General features: G+C 41.3%; 2 protein-coding genes across 2 annotated transcripts in view; one reads left to right on the top strand and one right to left on the bottom strand.

Moving 5' to 3' along the window:
- The window catches only part of LOC140200457 (transcriptional activator protein Pur-alpha-like), a 163,670-nt gene that overhangs the window by 3,820 nt on the left and 137,994 nt on the right, over positions 1-21,856 (bottom strand). Inside the window, exon 3 of the transcript XR_011886631.1 lies at positions 12,041-12,226. The gene's annotated coding sequence lies outside the window, so the exon portion shown is untranslated. The remainder of the gene's footprint in view (positions 1-12,040; positions 12,227-21,856) is intronic.
- LOC140200456 (uncharacterized) overlaps positions 1-21,856 on the top strand; it is a 42,973-nt gene that overhangs the window by 16,113 nt on the left and 5,004 nt on the right. The window lies entirely within an intron of this gene.

Below are 21,856 nucleotides of genomic sequence, written 5' to 3'. Positions count from 1 at the left end.
ATAGTCCAAATTGCCTAATTCTGCTCCTATATCTTATGGTCTTATGGTTTGCCCTGCCCTCAACAACATTTCCATGGTTACAAAGATATCGTAATATCAAGTGATGATCCATGCTGTCAGATTATCCTTTTTACCTGTGAGGCTCCTTGCATTAAAGTAAATCCAGTTAAGTTCATCAGTCTTCTCATATTTTCCCCACCTGTTTCTGTCTGCCCTGCCTACTAGATTTGCCTGTTCTATTTTCTGCATATGATTCTCACTCCCCACCTGTACCACTGCTATTCTGGGTTTCACCCCCTTGCCTGCATCACTAATTTAAATTTTCCTAACTATCAGTTACAATCCTCCCTGCAAGAATATCAGTCCCCTTCTACTGTAGGTGCAATCCGTCCTTCTTGTGCCCCAGAATAGATCCTGATGTTTCAAATATCTGAAGCCTTCCCCACTCTACAATCTATCCATTCATTCAGCTGTTCAGTCTTCCTGTTTCTATACTCACTAGCATGTGGGCCAGGGAGTATTTGTGAGATTACAACTGCAGAAATCCTGACTTTCAACTTTGTACCTAACTTCTTAAATTCTCTTTGTAAGACCTTGTCTTTTCTTATCTATTTTGTTAGTAACAACATGACCACTAGTTGCATGCCCTCCACTTTAAGAATATTTTGCACTTGCTGTAACCCCGATACCAAGGAGGCAACATCCCATCCTGGAGTTTTGCTCACAGCACAGAAACTCAGTCTGTCCCACAACTATCAAGCCCCTTTCTATGCCTGCCTAATCTTTGTCCTTCTCTGGTGTACAACAGAGCCAGGTATGATGCCGCTGATTTGGCCTTTGCTGTCATCTCATGAGTGGCCATGCACCCCAACAGTATCCAGAGCAGTAGAGCTGTCGGAGAGGTGAACAGCCACAGGCCGGCCTGCCTGCCTGCCCCTTTTGGCAGTCACCCTCCTACTGCCAGGCGTGCTGACATCCCTAAAGCTCCTTCATACTTCCTGCCTCGTGTATACTCTTTCGTGTGTTCAGCTGCCGCTGCAACTAACCTCTGCAGTCCGAGAGGAGCTGCAGCTGAACAATACGCTTCATTGACTGAGGTAATATTTAAGAATAGCAACCATGCCCCAAGGGAGAAATTGAAAGGAGCTGGTTTAAACTCTCTAGGACTCATAAGAATGAGAGTTAATCTCATTGAAACATATACATTTCTTCAGGGGATTGGCAACAGAAATGAAGGGATAATGTTTCCCTTGGCTGAATGTCCAAAACTCTGGGACACATTGCCAAAATAAGGGGACAGCCATTCAAAATTGAGATGAGACGGTACTTCTTTACCAAAAGGGGGAAGAGTGTAAGGAATTTGTTTCCCAGGACGCTGTGGGTTCTCAGTCAGAGTATATTGTAAATATATTTTTGATATTAACGATATTTAAGGATATAGATTAGCTTCAAGAAAGATCAGCCATGATGTTACTAAATGGTGAAGCAGGTACAAAGGCTGAATTCTCTATTTCCACTTGTATGTTCTTATAATTTAAAGAATATGCAGGAGATCTGACTAAATCAGAACTGACTAAAATACTCAGCAGTAATACAGATGATTTTTCTGTGAATTGAATTCTCATTAAGTGTTATTGACTTGAAATATTAACTCTTTTGTTCTCTGCATAGATTTATTTACTGAATATCTTCAGCATTTATGTTTTACTTAAGGTTTCCAGCATCTTTTATAAATTGAATAAGGAGTTCTAAGTATAAACTTGGGAACAGATTTGTTGTGTTTTACTAACATGAGATAAAACTTGCATTTTATATTTATACTATGTAAACATAGGTGCCAGAGAATTTAAAGAATGATATGTGAGGTGATCATTCACATTCTACCTTGCTTCATTGCCGGCTTTTGTCATCTCCTTCATCATGGGAAAGGGAGGAAAGGAAATTTCATATTCAATGTTGCTTTCATTTTAATCAATATATGATTGAAAGTGATATGGTTTATTCTTTTATGTGCATTGTTTATCGTTCTCTTTTTTTCCTGCATTGTATGTTATTTATATTTGCAAAGGAGAAGTACATTCTTAAGCAAATGTTATTACATCTGTGAAATGGACCATTACACAGTGCACTAATCATTCAGGTTGTTACTGTTCTGGCAATGTTGTCTGTGTTGAATCTGCCCTGGATCAAAGTGCTTAGCCACTCCGTTTCAGCTGATTTAGGAACTTTGTGTTCAAAACACTAATTGTAAGGATTATTCAATGCTTTTAGCATCAGTTCATTAAAAAAAATAGTCTCAGGGCACAGGAGCAACTAACAAGATTGAACTTATATTGCTGTGTTTGTTGCCAGAGAACATGTAGACAATGATTTTGGCTGTGGAAATCCCCAGCTACTGCTCATTGTAATCAGTAGGTCGCATTGAATAAGACTTTAAGAATCTATTGTGAAGAATGGCTACAAACTACCTTTGCAACAGGCTGTGTAGAAGCCCCAGCAAGGGATTTCAGTAAATGAAACAAATATACAGTAAGTCCATATTCTGTGGTGAAATGTTTTTAACTGAGGTTGAGGGCTTGCGATAATCTTGATGTAACAGCTCACACTGGGAGGCTTTTCCTTTTCTCTGTCCCACTTTATGCAATGAGCTGTGCCCTGCATATACTCATGACTATTGTGGGTGTTAAACTGCTGACAGCCTGATGAAACATGACATCTGGTGACTGACTAGGTCAATTTTGCTGACTGGAGTGTTTTCAAAGCTGAGAGATCTTCGTTTTGATTTGAAACCTCCAGGTTAGTAATCTCTGGAATGCCACCTGCGCCATGTGCCATTTGGGGTAAGAATAGGACGATTTGGCAGGTGAATGTGTGGCAGAAGAATTGGTGCAGGGGACAGGGTCATTGGGATCTCTTCTAGGGAAGGATGGGTCACAACTGAACCTGAGTGGGACCGATATCCTTGTGGGCAGGTTTGCTCGAGCAGTTGGGGAGGGTTCAAACTAATTTGCAGGGGTATGGGAACCAGAGTGATAGGGCTGAGGGTGGGTCAGTTGATATCCAAGTGGATGCAGTGTGGAGAGAGACTGTGAGGAAGGACAGGCAGATGACAGAGCAAATTTGCAGTCAGTGGGATGAGTTAAAGTGTAACAGGGGGCCAGAATCAAAAAAGGGTAATGAATACAAGACTGAAGGTGTTATATTTGAAAGCACACAGTATATAGAAAAGGTTGGTGATCTTGTAGAGCAGTTAGAGATAGGCAGGTATGATGTTGTGGGCATCTCTAATTCATGGCTGAAAGAAGATCACAAATGGGGCCTAACATCCAAGGATGCATTGAAAGGACAGGCTCAGGAGAGCAGAGGGGGTGGGGTGGCTCTATTGGTAAAAATTGAAATCGAGTCCTTAGAAAGAGGTGACATAGGGAGTGAAAGGTGTAGAATCCTTGCGGGGAGAATTAAGAAAATGCAACAGTACAAAGGCCCTGATTGAAGTTATATACAGGCCTCCGAACAGTAGGCAGGGTGTGGGATACAAGATATAAAGGGAGATGGAAAAGGCATGTAACTGGGCAATGGTGTAATAATCATGGGAGTTTCAATATGCAGGTAAATTGGGAAAATCTGGTTGGTGCTGGATCCCGAGAGAGGGAATTTGTAGAATGCCTCTGAGATGGCCTTTCAAAGTATCTTATGGTTGAGCCAACTAGGGAAATGGCAATTCTACATTGCGTTTTATGTAATGATCCAGATTTGATTAGGAAGCTTAAAGTAGAGGAACCCTTAGGAGGCTGTGATCGTAATATGACAGAGTTTACCCTGCAGTTTGAGAAGGAGAAGCTAAAATTGGATGTATCAGTATTACAGTGGAGTAAAGGAAATTGCAGAGGCATGAGAGAGGAGCTGACCAAAGCTGATTAGAAGGGAAGACTTCAAGGATGACAGCAGAACAGCAATGGCTATTGTTTCTGGGGGAAATTCAGATGGCACCGGAAAGATACATTCCAAAGGTGAAGAAGTATTCTAAAGGAAGGACGAGGCAATTGCCTCAATAATGCTGGAGAGGTAAAAATATGTCATAGAAAAGTACAGCACAGAAACAGGCCCCTTGGCCCATCCAGACGGTGCCAAACCATTGAAATTGCCTAGTCCCATCAATCTCACATGCACCACTTGCGCAGGCAGCTTGTTCCACATTCTCATGACCTTCTTAGTAAAGGAGTTTCCCTCAGGTGGAAAAAGCCTGCATGTGCTTACCCTATCTATACCCCTCATAATTTTGTATACCTCTAGGAAATCTCCCCTCAGCCTTCTATGTTCTAGGGTATAAAGTTCTAACCTATTCAATCTTGTAACTCAAGTTCTCCAGTCCTGACAACATCCTTATAAATTTTCTTGGTACTCTTTCAATCTTATTTACATCTTTCCTCTAGATAGGTGACCAAAACTGCACACAATACTCCAAATTAGGCCTCACCAACATCTTATACAACTTCAACATACCATCACATTTTCAGGACACAATACTTTGATTTATGAAAGACAATGTGTCAAAGCTTATTTTACAATCCTATCTACCTTTGACACCACTTTTAATGAATTATATTCTTGTATTCCCAGATCCCATTGTTCTACTGCTCTCCTCAATGCCCTACCATTCACTGTGCAAGACCTACCCTGGTTGGTCCAAAGAAAATGCAACACGTCACACTTGTCTGCATAAAATTCCATCTTCTAGCTGGTCCAGTTCCTGCTGCAAGTCTTCCTCACTGTCCACTACATCCCCAAACTTGGTGTCATTCGCAAATTTGCTAATCCAGTTAACCACATTATCATTCAGATCATTGACATAGATGACAAACAACAGTAGACCCAGCACCGATCCCTATGGCACCTCACTAGACACAGGCATCCAGTCAGAGAGTTAACCATCAGCTACCAGCCTCTGTCTTCTCCCACAAAACCAATGTCTTATCCTATTTACTACCTTATTTTGAAAGCCAAGTGACTAAACCTTCTTGACCAACCTCCCATGCTGGAACTTGTTAAATGCCTTGCTGCAGTCCATGTAGACAACATCTACTGTCTTGCCTCCATCTTCTTTTCTGTTAACCTGCTCAATAAACTCTATAAGATTGGATAGACATGACCTACCATGCACAACACCATGTTGACTATCCGAGATCAGTCCACACCTATCCAAATACTTATATATCCAGTCCCTTGGGATACCCTCCAATAACTTTCGCACCACTTGATGTCAGGCTCATCAGCTTGTAATTTCCTGGCTTATTTTTACAGCCTTTCTTAAACAGTGGAACAACATTAGCTATCCTCTAATCCTCCAGAACCTTACCTGTCACTAATGATGATATAAATATCTCTGCTAGGGCCCTGGAAATTTCTGCATTTGCCTCCCACTGGGTCCAAGGGAACTCATTGTCAGACCTTGGGGATTTATTCACCATATTTTGCCTCAAGACAGCAAACATTTCCTCCTCTGTAAACCGTATTGGGTCGATGACATCGCTGCTGCTTTGCCTCACTTCTATAGACTCTGTGCCCATCTCCCGAGTAAATACAGATGCAAAAAAATCCAGTTAAGACCTCCACCATCTCTTTTGGCTCTGTGCACAGATTACCATTCTGATGTTCCAGAGCATCAATTTTGTCCCTTGCAATCATTTTGTTCTTACCATATCTGTAGAATCCCTTAGCATTCTCCCTCACCTTGTCTGCTAGGGCAAACTCGTACCTTCTTTAAGCCCTCTGGATTTCTTTCTTAGTGTTCTCTTTCATTTCTTATACTCCATAAGTATCTTATTTGTTCTTACCTCCCCAAACCTGCTATGCACCTCCTTTTTTTTCTTAACCAGGGCCTCAATATCTTTTGAGAGCCAAGGTTCTCTAAACCTGTTAGCTTTGGCTTTTATTCTGACAGACACATACAAGTTTTGTACTCTCAAAATTTCTCTTTTGGTCTCCCACTTACCAAGTACACCTTTGCCAGTGAACAGCCTGTCCCAATCCACACTTGCCAGATCCTTTCTGATACCATCAAAATTGACCTTTCTCCAATTTAGAATCTCAACCCTAGAACCAGACATATCCTTTTCCATAATTACCTTGAAACAAGATGCAAAGTGTTCCCCCACACAAATTTCTGTCACCTGCCCTGTCTCATTCCCTATTAGGAGATCAAGTGTTGCACACTCTCTCTATGGGACGTCCATGTACTGATTAAGTAAACTTTCCTGAACACGTTTGACAAACTCTATCCCATCTAGTCCTTTTACAGTGTGGGAGTTCCAGTCAATATGTGGAAAGTTAAAACTGCCCATCTATAACAATCTTATGTTTCATGCAACAGTCTGCAATATCTCTACAGATTTGTTCTGCTAAATCCTGTGGACTATTAGATGGCCTATAATATAGCCCCAATAATGTGTCCATACCTCTCTTTTTCTTCAGTTCCGCTCATAAAACCTCACTAGCAGAGTTCTCCAGTATGTCCTGACTGAGCACTGCTGTGATATTTTCCCTGAGTAGTACCACTCTTTCCTCTTTAATCTTTCCTGCTCTGTTACGTCTAAAACAACAGAACCCCGGGATAATGTGCTGCTGGTCCTGCCCCTTCTGCAACCAAGTCTCAGTAAAGGCTACAATGTCATAATTGAGCTGATCCATGCTCCAAACTCATCTGCCTTTCCTGCAATACCTCTTGCTTTGAAATGTACGCAACTCAGTACGTTAGTCCCAGAATCCTCAATCTTTTGATTCTAGACTTTGTCAGAGGTCTTAACAACATCTTGTCTCCACAGCCTCTCCACTATCTGTTCTGGCACTCATCTCCCTGCAACATTAGTTGAAACCCCTCCCCCTCCCTGCCCCCCGCCCCCCCACCCACTAGGATATTAGTCCCCCTCCAGTTCAGGTATAAACCATCTCTTCTGTACAGGTCCCATGTTCCCTGGAAGAGTGCCCAATGATCCAAAAATCTGACACTTTCCCTCCTACACCAACTCCTTATCCACGTGTTAAACTGTATCATCTTCCTGCTGAATGGGGGCAAAGAAGTATTTTGCGTCAGTCTTCACTGTGGAAGGTACTAGCAGAATGCCAGAAATGCGACATTGTCAGGGGACATTGCTATTACTAAGGAGAAGGCGCTTGAGATACCCCTGGTTCTGAAAGAGGTAGCTGAAGAGATTGTGGAGGCAATAGTAATGATCTTTCAAGAATCACTGGGTTCTGGCATGGTTCCTGATGACTGGAAAATTGCAAATGTCTCTCCACTCTTTAAGAAGGGAGGGAGGAGGAAGAAAGAAAATCATAGGCCAGTTAGCCTGATTTCAGTGGTTGGAAAGATGTTGAAGTCGATTATTAAGGATGTGGTTTCGGGGTACTTGTAGGCACATGATTAAATAGGCCACAGTCAGCATGGTTTTCTAAAGGGGAAATTTTGTCCTTCAAATCTGTTTGAATTATTTGAGGAAGTAACAGGCCGGATGGACATTCAGTGAATTGGCTGACTAGCAGGAGGCAAAGAGTGAGAATAAAGGAGACCTTTTCTGTCTGGCTGCTGGTGATTAGTGGTATGGTTCAGAGGTAGGTCCTGGGGCCGCTTCTTTTCATGTTGCATGTCAGTGATTTGGATGAAGGAATTGATGGCTTTGTGGCCAAATTGGCAGATGATACAAAGATAGGTGGAGGGACAGGTAGTGTTGAGGAAGCAGGATATCTGCATAAGGACTTAAGACAAATTGGAGGAATGGGCAAAGATAAGCAATATAATGTAGGTTAGTGCTTATACTGTAAGGAAGTGAAAAAATAAAGGTGTGGACTATTTTGTAAGTTGAGAGAAAACTCAAAAATCAGAGGTTCAGAGGGATTTGGGAATCCTTATGCAGGATTCCCTGATGGTTAACTTAAAAGTTCAGTCGGTGGTAAGGAAGGCAAATCCAATGTTAGCATTCATTTCGAGAGGACTAGAATGCAAAAGCAAGATTGTAATGCTGAGGCTTTATAAGGCATTTGTCAGACTGCACTTGGAGTATTGCGAGCAGTTTAGGGCTCCTTACCTAAGAAATGATATACTGGTAACTGAGAGAGTCCAGAGGACATTCACAAGAATGATCCCAGGAAGGAAAGGGTTAACATATGAGGAGCATTTGATGAATCACTGGAGTTTAGAAGAATGGGGGGGGGAATTAAGGGACATGCATTTAGAACAGAGATAAGGAAAAAATCGCCATAGGTGTCTGTGCTGGTCAAGTCATTGTGTACAGTATATTTAAGGTTGATAGGTTCTTGATTTTTCGGGGTGTCAAAGGTTACAGGGAGAAGGCAGGAAAACAGAATTGAGACGGATAATCAATCAGCCATGATGGAATGGCGGAGCAGACTCGATGGGCTAAGTAGCCTATTCTGCTCCTAAGTCTTATGGTCTTATGCTATAAATATTGAAGTTGAAGCTTCTGCTTTGATCTATGAATGTGTTTGTACCCTGCTCTCATGCTTGTCTTGAACAGACTGCCTGTCTGGTATCTACACCAGCTGTTTAATATAATTTTTGTTATATTCCAAGTGGTCAAACACAAATTCACTTAATATTTCAAGTGGAAAGACAGCGTCATTTGGGATGCACTTTCACAGTAGGAATCAATGCAAGCGGGGAATAAAGATATAAAGCACTTCCCATCACCTGCTCTCTGTTCATTTACACAGCTTCAAAATAGCACTGTGTTTGCATAACTGAAGTGCTCTTTCTGTTGGCTTTTTATTCCCAATAGTATTCGGCTCAAATGTTTTTGATTTTCTGTACTTACAGCTTATTTAGGGCAGTATTGTGAACATTCTGGTTCTGTGGACTATCAAAGACCATATGGTGTCAGATAAGGGTTTGGTTTTGTTCATTTTCTGAGTTTTTAACTTTCTGTACAGTTTGCTATCTTTACAGTTGCTGAGCCTCATTAATGTTGGTAATACTGTTCCAAGACTTGACATGTGGTAGTTCATTGGCCTGGATTTTAATTGCAGATGCATTTCCTGCTGTGGTATCACTAAGACAGATAGCTGGTGAGTGGGAGACGGGCGGCAGTGGTGTTGGGGGAAATGTCTAAACTATTTTTAAGGACCTTTTTTCTTTGGCACGATAAACATAAAAAGTCTTTTTTAAAAGCTTTTTTTTTGGACATTCCAAGCCCACATGCAACTTTATGGCTGAGCTGACTTATCAGTAAACTGTGACATTGTGGTTTCCTGTTCTAGTCATCTAATTAGAATTCAAAGCAGGTCCCAAAGTATCTGCAGTAGTTTAAGGCAGGTGCTAACTTGAATGATGGTGGGGTTAAGATTGCCCATTTGGCAGGCTCTTGTTGCTATTTCTCTTGCTGACTTCCCTTGCTGTCTTTGGAGTTTTGTTTTTCTTTATGAGGTTCATGATTAAGCCACTTTGCAAGGCAAATTCATACAGACACCATATACAATTACAGTCCTTTGGATCTTAGTTGCTTTATGTAGCTGGACTATAGAGTTCTCTGACTAGTCCGGACATTTCAAACCAAAAATGCATTTGTTTTTAGTCTAATGTAACAAAAATTATTGTATCTGATATGAATTTTAAAATAAATAGTAAACTATCATAATCCAAGAATGCAGAGGTTAAACCTGATTGCCCCAAAACCACATCGTTTTGGTTAGAGTGATGGCACAGTAGCCTGCCTTAAAACGAAGCCTTACAGCAACACTTGAAGAGTTTTTGCTTGCATAAGACAACACAGCAGTTTGAAAGGAGGCCACTTACTGTGATGATAAAATCCTTTCTTATTAAAGACAATCAAACGTGATGGTCAGGAAAAGAGCAGATAGTCCATCAATCTTATTCCATATTATGATAGTTTAAGTATATGACATAGGAGCAAAATTAGGCCATTTGGCCCATCAAGTCTGTGCCATTTCATCATGGCTGATCCATTTCCCTCTCGACCCCATTCTCCTACCTTCTCTCTGTAACCTTTCACACCTTAACTAATCAAGAACCTACCAACCTCTGCCTTAATGACCTGGCCTCCACAGCTGCCCTTGGCAATGAAATCCACAGATTCACCACCCTCTGGCTGAAGAAATTCCTCCTCATCTCCATTCTAAATAGATGTCCCTCCATTCTGAGGCTGTGTCCTCTGGTCCTAGACCTCCCCACCATAGGAATTATCCTCTCCACATCCACTTTAGGCCTTTCAACATTCGATAGGCTTCAGAGAGATCCCTGCTCATTCTTCTAAATTCCAGTGAGTAAAGGCCCAGAATTATCAGTCGCTCCTCATGTGATAAGCAAGAAGCCATCTGCAGTATCCATTATAAAAAGCTAATTTTGCTTTCAGGATGTTCCCTCTTAACTGCTGAGTTGAAAGTTTTTTGCATAATCTTCCAGAATTAGTCTGGAAGATCTATTGCCAGTTAAGTTAATTGAAGTTTCTGGGTTTTAGATGAGTTCTTTCAAGGTTTAACATTGATGACATGGTGTGAGTCCAGATGCCTGATGTAATGCCTAAATGAAAGCTCACAATCTCGGTGAGCCACATCCAAAGATAAATGTCAAACTGATAGTTTGCTCATTCCAATTTATGCCCTTCAAACCACCTAAGCAAGCTTCCTCACTCACAGCTTTTTATCTGCGGGTGAGGGGGTCAGGGATTGTATTGTTGCTCTTTCTTTTTCTGTGGGTGAGCGGGTCAGGGATTGTCATTGTTGCTGTTTTTTTCTGCAGGGAGAGGAGTAGAGATTTGTTGCTATTGTTGGTGTTTTTTCTGCAGGGGAGGGGTGCTGGATTTTGGGGGTCTGTGAGTTTTATTTATTTTTCTTTTTCATGCTGGGGACTTGATGTATGGTCTTTCTGTATTTCATGGCTATCTGGAGAAGACAAGTATCAGAGTTGTATCATACATGCATACTTTGACAATAGAATGAACCTTTGAACCAATATATGAAAACCATCTTCAAGCCTAGTTAACCATTAGAAGGTTACCTCTTCCGCTTGAATACTGTTAATTCCTGAATCAGAGCTGCACCAATTTTTAACCTTACTATATCAAGCTAAGGCAATAACATTACCTGTTATAATATTAATAATGTTGTGCAATAGAAAAACATGGCCATGAAAATATCATTTATCAGGTTATTGCTTGATAGAAAGCAGATTTTAGCAGCTCTGTTGCAACATGACATTCAGTTCAAGTCTACTGTACAGACATATACTGTATGACCACAGTCCTTTGATCCTAGTTACGTTATGTGACTGGATTTCCCAGTTTGTCTGGATTATCTCAAGCTGAAAATGCATTTGGTTTTAGTCTAATGCAATAAATTTATTGTGCTTTTAATGGTCTCTTAATTTGCGACGTGGCTGAACTTTTCTTTTGCCATTACCGTCAAAGCTGTGCATTGCTTTCCTTACATTATACAGGTATTCTTACAGCTGTTTACCATTTGCTTTGATTGGAAATAGTATTTGCCTGTTCTCATGTAAAATAACAACCTTAGCTAAGTAGAATATTTTCTACTTTCTTTAGATTTGCCTCTCTATATTCTTTGTCAACCATAATGCTTTTGTTTTTCTGTACATTTTTCTTCTATCAGGATAGACAATACATTTTCCTGATTGAGAATGTGACCTCAAGTGTCTGTAATGTAGGATTGGCCATTCCACTTTTGCCAGATATCCAGCTCTAATAAAATTAGCTCTTAAGATCTGGTACCAGATCTGTAGCTGTAGATTGGCAGTAACAAATCAAACAACATTACTGATGCTGGGCCATGTGACTGAATCACTGAGGTGCTGCAAATCTTTTCGGTTTTATTGCCTGAACATCCTGTTCTGTTGTTCCAGGATGAGGATGAAATATAGCGAGTAATATTTCCTTGACCTGCTTATAAGACCTGTACTTAGCAGATTAAAAGACATGCTTGGATCTATTTATTATTTATTGTTGGAATGTTTCACTGGGAAAAACAAGTAAAGGTTAGCTATGAGCTTACTCACCGTTGGAGGTGCGACGTCTCTGCTGGGCAGATTGAGATGTGGGATCTTTCCGTGATGAGATATTTGGTCATCCAGTATGTCTTCATGCAATGTTTCTGAGCTACCTGGAGTTAAGGGTACCTCTCCTAACATTTTTTGTTTGATTCTAGTTTTGTCTGATAGTATGGCATTCTTCCCTGGCTCTTCCTGTTTCAAAAACAAAACCAAAGAGGTATTTCTAGAGAGAAATACATTGCTTGTTATATGAAATGATTTTCAAATAAAGACTGCCACAAAACAAATGTTGTGGTGTTATCTTATAGTGTTAACAATAGGAAAAGAAGCAAATTTTCTGTTTAAAAAAAGGGTTGGGAATATGTTTCAATAAATTATGTAACTCCCAAGAAATTTGTATGAACAGGTACAAATTTGTGATGGTGCTGGAAAAATGAAATGGTCCCAATGTGGAGCCAGCAGAGCAAAGTGCTGGCTGATTTCCCAATAATCATCACTTGACGTATCAGAGCTAATTGTTGGAAATTCTGCCACTGTGGTTTAAAACAGTACTTTATTTAAAAAAATTAACATTATTCAATGTAATTTACAAATTAGGGATTATAATAGAAATAGGTACTCTTGATCTCTACCTACTCTGTGCCAACACATCCTTTGGTTAACAGGAAATATCACAATAAAATCATATTCATTTCATCTACATATTGTGTAGGAACAGTTTTGTGTTTCTGTTCTATATAGGAAATAACAGAGCTAAAGCTATTAACAAAACATTTTTTATCAAATGCAACACATCTCAACCAATGATTGTGACTTGTACAACATTGTGTCATAATAATTGTACATTCAGTTCTGAAAGGTACTGTAAATGAAATTTATTTACACCACATTGCCTCCTCTTGAAAAAGGATAATAAAGTCTTACAAAACATCAAATATTTACATGCATAAAATTATACAACCAGTTAACAGTTTACATCAATTTGAATTGTAACTTCAATTAACAACAAATGTACTGATTCTTGGTCTCTTTGTTCAGTAAATTCTTCATCACGAACTTGACTTGATCTCACTGCAGTATTCAGTTCAGTCATTGATGATTCCATCCGTCATTTCTTCAGATTGACCTCCAGAGCATTTGGGTTCAGGACATGCTCTGTAAATATTGTTTCAACAGTCACATATTGCTTGATAACTGTCAAATATTGTATACCTGTACACCAAACTACTTAGGTAAAACTTAACAAAAGGCTAATAGTAAAGAAGAGAAAATCTGCAGATGCTGGAAATCCAAGCAACACACCCAAAATGCTGGAGAAACTCAGTAGGCCAGGAATCATCTATGGAAAAGAGTAGAGTCGACATTTCAGGCTGAGACCCTTCATCAGGACTGGAAAAAGGATGATGAGGAGTCAGAGTAAGAAAGTGGGGGGGGGGGGAGGGGGGGAGAAGGGGAGGAAGAACCACAAGGTTAAAGGTGAAATCTTTAACTAATCTGAGTAAAGACATCCTTGCCATAGAGGGAGTACAGAGAAGGTTCACCAGATTGATTCCTGGGATGGCAGGACTTTCATATGAAGAAAGACTGGATGAACTGGGCTTGTACTCGTTGGAATTTAGAAGATTGAGGGGGGATCTGATTGAAACGTATAAGATCCTAAAGGGATTGGACAGGCTAGATGCAGGAAGATTGTTCCCGATGTTGAGGAAGTCCAGAACGAGGGGTCACAGTTTGAGGATAGAGGGGAAGCCTTTTAGGACCGAGATTAGGAAAAACTTCTTCATACAGAGAGTGGTGAATCTGTGGAATTCTCTGCCACAGGAAACAGTTGAGGCCAGTTCATTGGCTATATTTAAGAGGGAGTTAGATATGGCCCTTGTGGCTACGGGGGTCAGGGGGTATGGAGGGAAGGCTGGGGCGGTGTTCTGAGTTGGATGATCAGCCATGATCATAATAAATGGCGGTGCAGGCTCGAAGGGCCGAATGGCCTACTCCTGCACCTATTTTCTATGTTTCTATGAAACTGGAAAGAGGGATAGGTGAAGTAAAGAGCTGGGAAGTTGATTGGTGAAAGAGATACAGGACTGGAGAAGGGGAAATCTGAAATGGAAGGACAGAAGGCCAAGGAAGAATGAGAAGGGGGAGGAGAACCAGAGGGAGGTGATAGGCAGGTAAGGAGATAAGGTGAGAGAGGGAAATTGGATGGGAATGGGAAGTGGGGGTCGGTGGAATTACAGGAAGTTCAAGAAATCGATGTTCATTACATCAGGTTGGAGGCTTCCCAGATGAAATACAAGGTGTTGCTCCTCCAACCTGAGTGTGGCCACATTATGACAGTAGAGACCATGTATTGACATTTTGGAATGGGAATTGTCAGTGGAAATAAAATGGGTGGCCACTTGGAGATCCCACTTTTTCTGGCAGGTGGAGGGTAGGTGCTCAGCGGTCTCCCAGTCTGCATTGGGTCTCACCGATATACAGGAGGCCACACCGGGAGCACCAAGCTAATAATGATTTGTAAATTAAGACTGTAGTTACATTGGGTTTTTTTAAAAAAAATTCTAGATTATTTGAACTCCACAATGATCTCTACTTTGGTAGATTATTAAGATTGCATCTTTGTGCATCTGTTTATACTCAGTCTTCATTCCAGACTCCCACCCGAACTCCATTAAACACAACACATTATTCTTTCCTACTGTCACTGTCCTCTGATATTTTCTTTAGATAATCACCAAGCTTTCTAACTCTTATCATTATTACTTTTTTATTTCTCTCACCACATTCTGACCAGACTTACTGCCCATCATTTGATCTTTGGAGATCTGGAGAGGATGTAGACTTTTTACATTGCAGTTTTGATGCAGTTTGTACAGTAGAGCATCTTGAAAGAGGACCTTTGTTTTGTGTGCATTAAATGTAAGCTGCAGTCTCTCATGTTGCCTTAGCGACAAGTTATTAATGACCTGGAGCTTGGCCTTCAGACACATACAGAACCACTGTCTATATGGGTCCTGCTTTGATAAGTGATGTTGTGGTGATACTGGCTGCAGAGTGAAGGCAGTTTAGATTAAACCAGTTGACCTGCTAATTTAATTAATTCCATTAGGAAGCTTGTTTGATGTGAAGTGCAGTACAGTGGTGAAAAAGAACTTTCCACATAATATTCCATCAGCAATGTCCTTGCCCATTCAGTTCATCTACCTATATCCCCCAAAGCCTCCCAGCATCCTTTTTACATCTAACTCCGCCTACCTTTCTACCTTCAACAAACTGAAGTCAAATTACATAGAAACATAGAAAATAGGTGCAGGAGTAGGCCATTCGGCCCTTTGAGCCTGCACCGCCATTTATTATGATCATGGCTGATCATCCAACTCAGAACCCTGCACCAGCCTTCCCTCCATACCCTCTGATCCCCCTAGCCACGAGGGCCATATCTAACTCCCTCTTAAATATAGCCAATTAACTGGCCTCAACTGTATCCTGTGGCAGAGAATTCCACAGATTCACCACTCTCTGTGTGAAGAAGTTTTTCCTAATCTCAGTCCTAAAAGGCTTCGCCTTTATCCTCAAACCGTGACCCCTTGTTCTGGACTTCCCCAACATCGGGAACAATCTTCCTGCATCTAGCCTGTCCAATCACTTTAGGATTTTATACGTTTCAATCAGATCCCCCCTCAATCTTCTAAATTTCAACGAGTACAAGCCTAGTTCATCCAGTCTTTCTTCATATGAAAGTCCTGCCATCCCAGGAATCAATCTGGTGAACCTTCTTTGTACTCCCTCTATGGCAAGGATGTCTTTCCTCAGATTAGGGGACCAAAACTGCACACAATACTCCAGGTGTGGTCTCACCAAGGCCTTGTACAACTGCAGTAGTACCTCCCTGCTCCTGTACTCGAATCCTCTCACTATAAATGCCAGCATACCATTCGCCTTTTTCACCGCCTGCTGTACCTGCATGCCCACTTTCAATGACTGGTGTATAATGACACCCAGGTCTCGTTGCACCTCCCCTTTTCCTAATCGGCCACCATTCAGATAATAATCTGTTTTCCTACTTTTGCCACCAAAGTGGGTAACTTCACATTTATCCACATTAAATTGCATCTGCCATGAATTTGCCCACTCACCCAACCTATCCAAGTCATCCTGCATCCTCCTAGCATCCTCCTCACAGCTAACACTGCCGCCCAGCTTCGTGTCATCCGCAAACTTGGAGATGCTGCATTTAATTCCCTCATCCAAGTCATTAATATATATTGTAAACAACTGGGGTCCCAGCACTGAGCCTTGCGGTACCCCACTAGTCACTGCCTGCCATTCTGAAAAGGTCCCATTTATTCCCACTCTTTGCTTCCTGTCTGCTAACCAATTCTCTATCCACATCAATACCTTACCCCTAATACCGTGTGCTTTAAGTTTGCACACTAATCTCCTGTGTGGGACCTTGTCAAAAGCCTTTTGAAAATCGAAATATACCACATCCACTGGTTCTCCCCTATCCACTCTACTAGTTACATCCTCAAAAAATTCTATGAGATTCGTCAGACATGATTTTCCTTTCACAAATCCATGCTGACTTTGTCCGATGATTTCACCGCTTTCCAAATGTGCTGTTATCACATCTTTGATAACTGACTCCAGCAGTTTCCCCACCACCGACGTTAGGCTAACCGGTCTATAATTCCCCGGTTTCTCTCTCCCTCCTTTTTTAAAAAGTGGGGTTACATTAGCCACCCTCCAATCCTCAGGAACTAGTCCAGAATCTAACGAGTTTTGAAAAATTATCACTAATGCATCCACTATTTCTTAGGCTACTTCCTTAAGCACTCTGGGATGCAGACCATCTGGCCCTGGGGATTTATCTGCCTTTAATCCCTTCAATTTACCTAACACCACTTCCCTACTAACATGTATTTCGCTCAGTTCCTCCATCTCACTGGACCCTCTGTCCCCTACTATTTCTGGAAGATTATTTATGTCCTCCTTAGTGAAGACAGAACCAAAGTAATTATTCAATTGGTCTGCCATGTCCTTGCTCCCCATAATCAATTCACCTGTTTCTGTCTGTAGGGGACCTACATTTGTCTTTACCAGTCTTTTCCTTTTTACATATCTATAAAAGCTTTTACAGTCAGTTTTTATGTTCCCTGCCAGTTTTCTCTCATAATCTTTTTTTTCTCCCCCTTCCTAATTAAGCCCTTTGTCCTCCTCTGCTGAACTCTGAATTTCTCCCAGTCCTCAGGTGAGCCACTTTTTCTGGCTAATTTGTATGCTTCTTCTTTGGAATTGATACTATCCCTAATTTCTTTTGTCAGCCACGGGTGCACTACCTTCCTTGATTTATTCTTTTGCCAAACTGGGTTGAACAATTGTTGTAGTTCATCCATGCAATCTTTAAATGCTTGCCATTGCATATCCACCGTCAATCCTTTAAGTGTCATTTGCCAGTCTATCTTAGCTAATTCACATCTCATACCTTCAAAGTTACCCCTCTTTAAGTTCAGAACCTTTGTTTCTGAATTAACTATGTCACTCTCCATCTTAATGAAGAATTCCACCATATTATGGTCACTCTTACCCAAGATCACTTTATTTAAATCATTGAAATAGATTGTAAGCATTCTGGGGCTCACTGATTCCTGTGGTACCTCGCAAGTTAGAGCAAACAAACTCAAAAACTTTGTGTCTGCTATCGGTTTTCAGTCAATGCCAAAACTGGGTGCTAATTTTGTTTAGTGGTATCTTATGTATCACTTTTCAATGATTGACAACTAGCTTGTTACAATCTCAAAAGAAGTTCCAAAAGACTTTGAGAAATTTTTCTCAAATCCACATTGACTCTGCCTGGTCCTATTCTTATTTTCTGAGTACGCTGTTAGCATGTCTTAAATAAGGTATTATAAATGAGGGAGCACTTTTCCTACTACTCATATCAGGTTAAATGTTTTCTCTGTCCCAAGCTTTTTAAACACGGTGAGGTGGGGTTGGTATATTTACAACAGTCCTAACATTCTTCTTGGGTGTGTAGTAGATACAATTCTGAATGACTACTTGCACCTCCTCATTTTTGAGTTTCAATGTGTGCACAGTGTCCCAGTGAGACTTAAATCTGAATCACTGAGGAACCACCAACTTTATAATGTTCTTCTCAGGGATTTGCTTCAGTGCAATACAACCTACATGGTGACAGAATAGCACGGTGGCTTAATGGATGCTTCAGATTCTGGTCCACCCAGGCTTGGGTGGATCTCATAACATTCATAGCAAGGCTCTCACCATTTGCACTCCATGTGATCCACAACCATCCAGTTTTCAGCATTCCTGTGACCTGACAAACCCATATGTAGCATCTACATGACAACGTGAAGTAGAAAACCATACCATTATTATCCATTTCAGTAGTCTTGTACCAAGATTCCCATGTAAGCTAGTCCATTTGACCCATATCCTTCCAGATCTTTCTATTCTATGCACTTGTCTAAGTAACTTTAATGTTATCAATTTATCTACCTCAACCACTTCCTCTGGCACCTGACTGCATATAATTACCACACTTTGGTTGAAAAGGTTTCCCCAGAGCTTTCTATTTAAATCCCTCAATGAGGTGCAGGGTACAGAAGTGTATGGTCATGCACCTTATAGACATTAGGTGCAGGAGTAGGCCATTCAGCCCTTCAAGCCAGCACCACTATTCACTGTGATCATGGCTGATCATCCACAATCAGTATCCAGTTCCTGCCTTATCCCCATAACCTTTGATTCCCCTATCTTTAAGAGCTCTATTCATCTCTTTCTTGAAAGCATCCAGAGACTTGGCCTCCACTGCCTTCTGGGGCAGAGCATTCCACATATCCACTACTCTCTGGGTGAAAAAGTTTTTCCTCAACTCCATTCTAGATGGCCTACCCCTTATTCTTAAACTGTGGCCTCTGGTTCTGGACTCACCCACTTTGGTAGAAGGAATAAAGGCACAGGCTGTTGCAAGGATGAGGCTGAGGCGCAGAGGCAGAGTCGTGAGGCGTTAGCACCATCACGAACAGGGAACCAGTATCCAGGAGAGTCTTTACATGGAGACAATGTTTACATAGAGTATCCAGGCAATGATGCCGAGCTTAGAACTGACAGACACAAGGAATCAAGAAACAAAGTTTACTCACACTAAAGTCAACCAACAAACTGGCAAAGCATGGCTGTGCTGCCCGAGTTTTATCCTATGTTCGCTAATGGGAACCAGGTGTGCTGTAATTAGTGGAACCGGGAATGATTGGAAATCAGATGAGGAGATTAAGGCCCAATTAAGGAGGTAATAGCAAGATGGGGAATTGCCAGACGGGACCATGACACAGGCTGTTTTCTAAATGGTGAGCGAATTCAGAAATTGGACGTGCAAAGGGACTTTGGGAGTCCTAGTGCAGGATCCCTTAAAGGATAACTTGCTGGTTTAGTTGGTAATAAGGAAGACAAATGCAATGTTAGCATTAGTGTCGAGAGGACTAGAATATAAAAGCAAGGATGTAATGCTGAAGCTCCAAAAGGCATTGGTCAGGCCACATCTGGAGTACTGTGAACAGTTTTCAGCTCCATATCTAAGAATTAATGTGTTGGAATGGGAGAGGGACCAGAGGAGGCTTATGAAAATGACCCTGGGAATGAAAAGGTTTGATAGCTTTTGCCTGTAATCACTGGAGTTTAGAAGAAAGAGGGGATCTCATGGAAACCTACTGAATATTGAAGATACTTTGAGTGGATGTAGAGAGGATGTTTCTGTAGTGGGGGAAAAGGTGGGAGAATGAGGTTGAGAGGGAAAATAAGTCAACCGTTAGTGGAGCATACTTGACGGACCAGATGGCCTAATTCTGCTCCTATGTTTAATGGTCTCCTATCACTTAAACTTAAGTCCTCTCATTCTTGACTCCCCTTTGCAAAAAAGGATGTGCTCATTTATGCAATCTATGCCCCTCATAATTTAATACATCTCAACTGGCTCAACTGGTCCCTGCTGGCTGAACTTCTCTCCATATCTCAGTTTCTCAAGCCCTGGCAATGTTCTTCTAAATTTCATCCACTCTCTTTCCAGCTTAATGGCATATTTCCTCTGCACTGTAACATCCCAACTTCTAAACTCAGTGCCTTGAACGATGCAAGCCAGTGTGCCAAAAGTTTTCTTTAACAGCATGTCTACCTGCAATGCCACTTTTAGGGCACTTTGCACTTAATTGAATTAAACTCCATTTGCCATTCCTTAGCCCACTCACTCAAGATCCCTTTGTATGTCCTATTATTCTTCATTTTTCCCCCCAAAGGTACTCAAAATATGTACAGTGGATTGCAGTTAATTGGGACACATTGGACCAGTACATTTTGGCCCAATTAAGCAGCTGCTCCAATTAGCAGAAGCTTCGTGAAAATAGTTAAAAGGTATAAAAAAGACAAACTATTGTTCAACTGAGTAATAATTTATATATTCAGGGGAAATACAGAAAATATTCGAACACTACCAATACCTCTACAGAACTATAGAACTCCTAATAGTTACTGACAGAGGAATTCATCTGTGTTCTTTTGCTTGACTGTAAATGAACAAAATTGGCAGACACCGAGTGCAGATCATGGACTGCCTTCATTCAACGCTACACCCCTTTACAGTTACACCCTCCAAATCTTCATTTTCCTTGTAACAAGATGGTTGTTGATACAGTCAAATTCTTTGTAATTAATAACTTGATGCAGTATTGAAATCATTTCATTTTCACTCAAGCCCATTTCTGGCATCTCCAAGCATGAATGCTTGAAACGGCAGTGAGCAAAACATTTCCTAAATGCCTTACTGCTTATTTCTTTCCAATTATTAGTGATAAGCATCGCTGCTTTCTGAACACAAGCACGTGTAACTGACATTATGTAAAATCTGATCGTTCTAAGCAGAATGGCCATGCAATGCTCACGACTGACGCTAGTCAGAAACTGTTCGGCAATTGTCTCCCGCCCCAATTAAGCAGCATGGTGTCCAAAATAAACAAAAGGAATCCCTGCTATTTTCTCAGTTTAGTTTTTGTTCTTTAAGGGTTGTCCCAAATAAATGGCTGTCCCAATTAACAGATGACCCAATCCACAGTATATGCCAATTGGTCATTTGCTTCATTCTGACACCCGATGCTGGCACTGGGTTTTTCAATGGGAATATTTAATTCAGAGTATTTGCAACTAACTCAAGCTACATGAAAGTGCATCAACACAAGATACTGGAGGAATTCAGCAGGCCAGGCGGCATCTATGGAAAAGAGTACAGTCAACATCTCGGGCTGAGACCCTTCAGCAGAACCAGAGGAAAAAAGGATGAGGAGGCAGAGCTGGAAAGTGGGGGAGGGGAGGGAGAAGCACAAGGTGAAAGGTGAAACTGGGAGGGGGAGGGGTGAAGTAACGAACTGGGAAATTGATTGCTGAGAGAGATACAGGGCTGGAGAAGGGGAAAGCTAATAGGAGAGGACAGAAGCCATGGAAGAGAGAAAAGGGGGGAGAAGCACCAGAGGGAGATGATGGGAAGGCAAGGAGATAAGGTGAGAGCGGGAAAAGGGGATGGGGAATAGAGAAGGTGGGAGCATCGATGTTCATGCCATCAGGTTGGAGGCTACCCAGACGGAATATAAGGTGTTGCTCCTCTAAACTGAGTGTGGCTGCATCACAACAGTAGAGGAGGCCATGGATGGACATGTCGAAGTGGGAATGGGAAGTAGAATTAGAATGGTCAGGACATAGATTGGGAGACTGCTTTGCCAAGCACTGACACTCCATCACCAGAAAAACAGGATCTCC

Source organism: Mobula birostris, chromosome 7 (assembly GCF_030028105.1).
Source record: "Mobula birostris isolate sMobBir1 chromosome 7, sMobBir1.hap1, whole genome shotgun sequence".
NCBI classification, from domain to species: domain Eukaryota; kingdom Metazoa; phylum Chordata; class Chondrichthyes; order Myliobatiformes; family Myliobatidae; genus Mobula; species Mobula birostris.
Note: the sequence above shows the minus strand (reverse complement) of the source record. Positions and strands in the feature narration are given on the sequence as shown.